Below are 6,668 nucleotides of genomic sequence, written 5' to 3'. Positions count from 1 at the left end.
GCAGCTCTGTTCTTGCAGCTCCAGCTCTGCTCTTCTGCGGCTTCTAAGGGCAGCATCTTGGTCTGGGCACCAGCTCTGGAACACTTCAGCTCCTGCCCGTGGGGCTGTAAGCCCACCGCACCATCAATATCCCAGCCCCAGTGTGATTTCAGCTGCCACCCAGCAATGCCCAGTCACTGTGCCAGCCCCTGCCTCATTTCAACCAGATGCCCAGAGCCTTGTTCTCAGCGCTGCATTTCTTTTTCCCTTTTTATTCAGAATCCCAGCCTTGCCATGCACTTGCCAGCCCCAGAGTGACTTTGTCTCCATCCCTGGAAGTGCCATCGCAGACCCAGGTAACATCCCAATATCGGCGGGGGTTTTAGGCATATTGCTGCAGCGCACTTTTCCCCTCCACACATGCTGTTCTACTAACAGTCCCAATACCCTGCGCCTGCATCCATGTCACAGGCCTAGCGTCATTTTGGTGCAAGAATGCTAGAGTCTGTGTACGGATCCTATGGTTCATGGCCCTGTGCTGTCCCGCTCCCAGCCGTGCAATAAGTACAGCGTGATGCCCAGTGATTTCAGCTCTTTCAGCTCTTGACCCACAAGCTTTATTTGACAGGCAGCTATGTTCTTGCAGCTCCAGCTCTGCTCTTCTGCGGCTTCTAAGGGCTGCATCTTGGTCTGGGCCCCAGCTGTGCAACACTTCAGCTCCTGCCCGTGAGGCAGTAAGCCCACCGCACCATCAATATCCCAGCCCCAGTGTGATTTCAGCTGCCACCCAGCAATGCCCAGTCACTGTGCCAGCCCCTGCCTCATTTCAACCGAATGCCCAGAGCCTTGTTCTCAGCGCTACATTTCTTTTTCCCTTTTTATTCAGAATCCCAGCCTTGCCATGCACTTGCCAGCCCCAGAGTGACTTTGTCTCCATCCCTGGAAGTGCCATCGCAGACCCAGGTAACATCCCAATATCGGCGGGGGTTTTAGGCATATTGCTGCAGCGCACTTTTCCCCTCCACACATCCTGTTCTACTAACAGTCCCAATACCCTGCGCCTGCATCCATGTCACAGGCCTAGAGTCATTTTGGCGCAAGAATGCTAGAGTCTGTGTGCCAGGCCTACTGTTCATGGCCCTGTGCTGTCCCGCTCCCAGCCGTGCAATAAGTACAGCGTGATTTCAGCTCTTTCAGCTCTTGACCCACAAGCTTTATTTGACAGGCAGCTCTGTTCTTGCAGCTCCAGCTCTGCTCTTCTGCGGCTTCTAAGGGCAGCATCTTGGTCTGGGCACCAGCTCTGGAACACTTCAGCTCCTGCCCGTGGGGCTGTAAGCCCACCGCACCATCAATATCCCAGCCCCAGTGTGATTTCAGCTGCCACCCAGCAATGCCCAGTCACTGTGCCAGCCCCTGCCTCATTTCAACCAGATGCCCAGAGCCTTGTTCTCAGCGCTGCATTTCTTTTTCCCTTTTTATTCAGAATCCCAGCCTTGCCATGCACTTGCCAGCCCCAGAGTGACTTTGTCTCCATCCCTGGAAGTGCCATCGCAGACCCAGGTAACATCCCAATATCGGCGGGGGTTTTAGGCATATTGCTGCAGCGCACTTTTCCCCTCCACACATCCTGTTCTACTAACAGTCCCAATACCCTGCGCCTGCATCCATATCACAGGCCTAGCGTCATTTTGGTGCAAGAATGCTAGAGTCTGTGTGCCAGGCCTACTGTTCATGGCCCTGTGCTGTCCCGCTCCCAGCCGTGCAATAAGTACAGCGTGATGCCCAGTGATTTCAGCTCTTTCAGCTCTTGACCCACAAGCTTTATTTGACAGGCAGCTCTGTTCTTGCAGCTCCAGCTCCGCTCTTCTGCGGCTTCTAAGGGCTGCATCTTGGTCTGGGCCCCAACGCTGGAACACTTCAGCTCCTGCCCATGGGGCTGTAAGCCCACCCCACCATCAATATCCCAGCCCCAGTGTGATTTCAGCTACCACCCAGCAATCCCTAGCCACTATGCCAGCTCCTGCCTCATTTCAATCAGATGCCCAGAGCCTTGTTCTCAGCTCTGCATTTCTGTTTCCCTTTTTCATGCACAATCCTAGCCTTGCCATGCACTTGCCAGCCCCAGAGTGACTTTGTCTCCATCCCTGGAAGTGCCATCACAGACCCAGGTAACATCCCAATATCGGCGGGGGATTTAGGCATATTGCTGCAGCCCCATTTTCCCCTCCGCACATCCTGTTCTACTTACAGTCCCAATACCAAACCCCTGCATCCATATCACAGGCCTGGAGTCGTTTTGGCGCAAGAACGCTAGAGTCTGTGTACTGATCCTATGGTTCATGGCCCTGTGCTGTCCCGGTCCCAGCCGTGCAATAAGTAGGGCCTGATGCCCAGTGATTTCAGCCCTTTCAGCTCTTGACCCACAAGCTTTATTTGACTGCCAGCTCTGTTCTTCCAGCTCCAGATCTGCGCTCCTTCCTCTTCAAAGGGCAGCATCTTGGTCCTTTAGGTTTCCACCCACACTCCCAGCCCCACAGTTTTTACGGCTCCATCTCTAGAAGTGCCGTCACAGACCCAGGCACTATCCCAGCATTGACGGTTTTTTAAGGCACCTTCTGCAGCGCACTTTTCCCCTCCGCACATCCTGTTCCACTAACAGTCCCAATACCAAGCCCCTGCATCCATGTCACAGACCTAGAGTTATTATGGCGCAGGAATCCTAGAGTCTGTGTGCCAGGCCTACAGTTCATGGCCCTGTGCAGTCCCGGTCCCAGCCGTGCAGTAATGACAGGTCCAGGCCCAGCGATTACAGCTCTTTCAGCTCTTGACCCACAAGCTTTATTTGACAGGCAGCTCTGTTCTTGCAGCTCCAGGTCCCCTCTTCTGCGGCTTCTAAGGGCAGCATCTTGGTCTGGGCCCCAGCTGTGCAACACTTCAGCTCCTGCCCGTGAGGCAGTAAGCCCACCGCACCATCAATATCCCAGCCCCAGTGTGATTTCAGCTGCCACCCAGCAATGCCCAGTCACTGTGCCAGCCCCTGCCTCATTTCAACCAGATGCCCAGAGCCTTATTCTCAGCGCTACATTTCTTTTTCCCTTTTTATTCAGAATCCCAGCCTTGCCATGCACTTGCCAGCCCCAGAGTGACTTTGTCTCCATCCCTGGAAGTGCCATCGCAGACCCAGGTAACATCCCAATATCGGCGGGGGTTTTAGGCATATTGCTGCAGCGCACTTTTCCCCTCCACACATCCTGTTCTACTAACAGTCCCAATACCCTGCGCCTGCATCCATGTCACAGGCCTAGCGTCATTTTGGTGCAAGAATGCTAGAGTCTGTGTACGGATCCTATGGTTCATGGCCCTGTGCTGTCCCGCTCCCAGCCGTGCAATAAGTACAGCGTGATGCCCAGTGATTTCAGCTCTTTCAGCTCTTGACCCACAAGCTTTATTTGACAGGCAGCTCTGTTCTTGCAGCTCCAGCTCCGCTCTTCTGCGGCTTCTAAGGGCAGCATCTTGGTCTGGGCCCCAGCTCTGGAACACTTCAGCTCCTGCCCGTGGGGCTGTAAGCCCACCGCACCATCAATATCCCAGCCCCAGTGTGATTTCAGCTGCCACCCAGCAATGCCCAGTCACTGTGCCAGCCCCTGCCTCATATCAACCAGATGCCCAGAGCCTTGTTCTCAGCGCTGCATTTCTTTTTCCCTTTTTATTCAGAATCCCAGCCTTGCCATGCACTTGCCAGCCCCAGAGTGACTTTGTCTCCATCCCTGGAAGTGCCATCGCAGACCCAGGTAACATCCCAATATCGGCGGGGGTTTTAGGCATATTGCTGCAGCGCACTTTTCCCCTCCACACATGCTGTTCTACTAACAGTCCCAATACCCTGCGCCTGCATCCATGTCACAGGCCTAGCGTCATTTTGGTGCAAGAATGCTAGAGTCTGTGTACGGATCCTATGGTTCATGGCCCTGTGCTGTCCCGCTCCCAGCCGTGCAATAAGTACAGCGTGATGCCCAGTGATTTCAGCTCTTTCAGCTCTTGACCCACAAGCTTTATTTGACAGGCAGCTCTGTTCTTGCAGCTCCAGCTCCGCTCTTCTGCGGCTTCTAAGGGCAGCATCTTGGTCTGGGCCCCAGCTCTGGAACACTTCAGCTCCTGCCCATGAGGCAGTAAGCCCACCGCACCATCAATATCCCAGCCCCAGTGTGATTTCAGCTGCCACCCAGCAATCCCTAGCCACTATGCCAGCTCCTGCCTCATTTCAATCAGATGCCCAGAGCCTTGTTCTCAGCTCTGCATTTCTGTTTCCCTTTTTCATGCACAATCCTAGCCTTGCCATGCACTTGCCAGCCCCAGAGTGACTTTGTCTCCATCCCTGGAAGTGCCATCACAGACCCAGGTAACATCCCAATATCGGCGGGGGATTTAGGCATATTGCTGCAGCCCCATTTTCCCCTCCGCACATCCTGTTCTACTTACAGTCCCAATACCAAACCCCTGCATCCATGTCACAGGCCTGAAGTCGTTTTGGCGCAAGAACGCTAGAGTCTGTGTACTGATCCTATGGTTCATGGCCCTGTGCTGTCCCGGTCCCAGCCGTGCAATAAGTAGGGCCTGATGCCCAGTGATTTCAGCCCTTTCAGCTCTTGACCCACAAGCTTTATTTGACTGCCAGCTCTGTTCTTCCAGCTCCAGATCTGCGCTCCTTCCTCTTCAAAGGGCAGCATCTTGGTCCTTTAGGTTTCCACCCACACTCCCAGCCCCACAGTTTTTACGGCTCCATCTCTAGAAGTGCCGTCACAGACCCAGGCACTATCCCAGCATTGACGGTTTTTTAAGGCACCTTCTGCAGCCCACTTTTCTACTCCACACATCCTGGTCTACTTACAGTCCCAATACCAAGCCCCTGCATCCATGTCACAGGCCTAGAGTCATTTTGGCGCAAGAATGCTAGAGTCTGTGTACCGATCCTATGGTTCGTTCCCCTGTGCTGTCCCGGTCCCAGCCGTGCAATAAGTAGAGCCTGATGCCCAGTGATGTCAGCCCTTTCAGCTCTTGACCCACAAGCTTTATTTGACAGGCAGCTCTGTTCTTGCAGCTCCAGCTCCACTGTTCTGCGGCTTCTAAGGGCAGCATCTTGGTCTGGGCCCCAGCTCTGGAACACTTCAGCTCCTGCCCATGGGGCTGTAAGCCCACCCCACCATCAATATCCCAGCCTCCGTGTGATTTCAGCTGCCACCCAGCAATCCCTAGCCACTATGCCAGCCCCTGCCTCATTTCAATCAGATGCCCACAGCCTTGTTCTCAGCTCTGCATTTCTGTTTCCCTTTTTCATGCACAATCCTAGCCTTGCCATGCACTTGCCAGCCCCAGAGTGACTTTGTCTCCATCCCTGGAAGTGCCATCACAGACCCAGGTAACATCCCAATATCGGCGGGGGATTTAGGCATATTGCTGCAGCCCCATTTTCCCCTCCGCACATCCTGTTCTACTTACAGTCCCAATACCAAACCCCTGCATCCATGTCACAGGCCTGGAGTCATTTTGGCGCAAGAACGCTAGAGTCTGTGTACTGATCCTATGGTTCATTCCCCTGTGCTGTCCCGGTCCCAGCCGTGCAATAAGTAGAGCCTGATGCCCAGTGATTTCAGCCCTTTCAGCTCTTGACCCACAAGCTTTATTTGACTGCCAGCTCTGTTCATGCAGCTCCAGATCTGCGCTCCTTCCTCTTCAAAGGGCAGCATCTTGGTCCTTTAGGTTTCCACCCACACTCCAGCCCCACAGTTTTTACGGCTCCATCTCTAGAAGTGCCGTCACAGACCCAGGCACTATCCCAGCATTGACGGTTTTTTAAGGCACCTTCTGCAGCCCACTTTTCTACTCCACACATCCTGGTCTACTTACAGTCCCAATACCAAGCCCCTGCATCCATGTCACAGGCCTAGAGTCATTTTGGTGCAAGAATGCTAGAGTCTGTGTACCGATCCTATGGTTCGTTCCCCTGTGCTGTCCCGGTCCCAGCCGTGCAATAAGTAGAGCCTGATGCCCAGTGATTTCAGCCCTTTCAGCTCTTGACCCACAAGCTTTATTTGACAGGCAGCTCTGTTCTTGCAGCTCCAGCTCCACTCTTCTGCGGCTTCTAAGGGCAGCATCTTGGTCTGGGCCCCAGCTCTGGAACACTTCAGCTCCTGCCCATGGGGCTGTAAGCCCACCCCACCATCAATATCCCAGCCTCCGTGTGATTTCAGCTGCCACCCAGCAATCCCTAGCCACTATGCCAGCCCCTGCCTCATTTCAATCAGATGCCCACAGCCTTGTTCTCAGCTCTGCATTTCTGTTTCCCTTTTTCATGCACAATCCTAGCCTTGCCATGCACTTGCCAGCCCCAGAGTGACTTTGTCTCCATCCCTGGAAGTGCCATCACAGACCCAGGTAACATCCCAATATCGGCGGGGGATTTAGGCATATTGCTGCAGCCCCATTTTCCCCTCCGCACATCCTGTTCTACTTACAGTCCCAATACCAAACCCCTGCATCCATGTCACAGGCCTGGAGTCGTTTTGGCGCAAGAACGCTAGAGTCTGTGTACTGATCCTATGGTTCATTCCCCTGTGCTGTCCCGGTCCCAGCCGTGCAATAAGTAGAGCCTGATGCCCAGTGATTTCAGCCCTTTCAGCTCTTGACCCACA

This window comes from Passer domesticus, chromosome 7 (assembly GCF_036417665.1).
Source record: "Passer domesticus isolate bPasDom1 chromosome 7, bPasDom1.hap1, whole genome shotgun sequence".
In the NCBI taxonomy this organism is placed as follows: domain Eukaryota; kingdom Metazoa; phylum Chordata; class Aves; order Passeriformes; family Passeridae; genus Passer; species Passer domesticus.
This window is presented reverse-complemented; position numbering follows the sequence as displayed.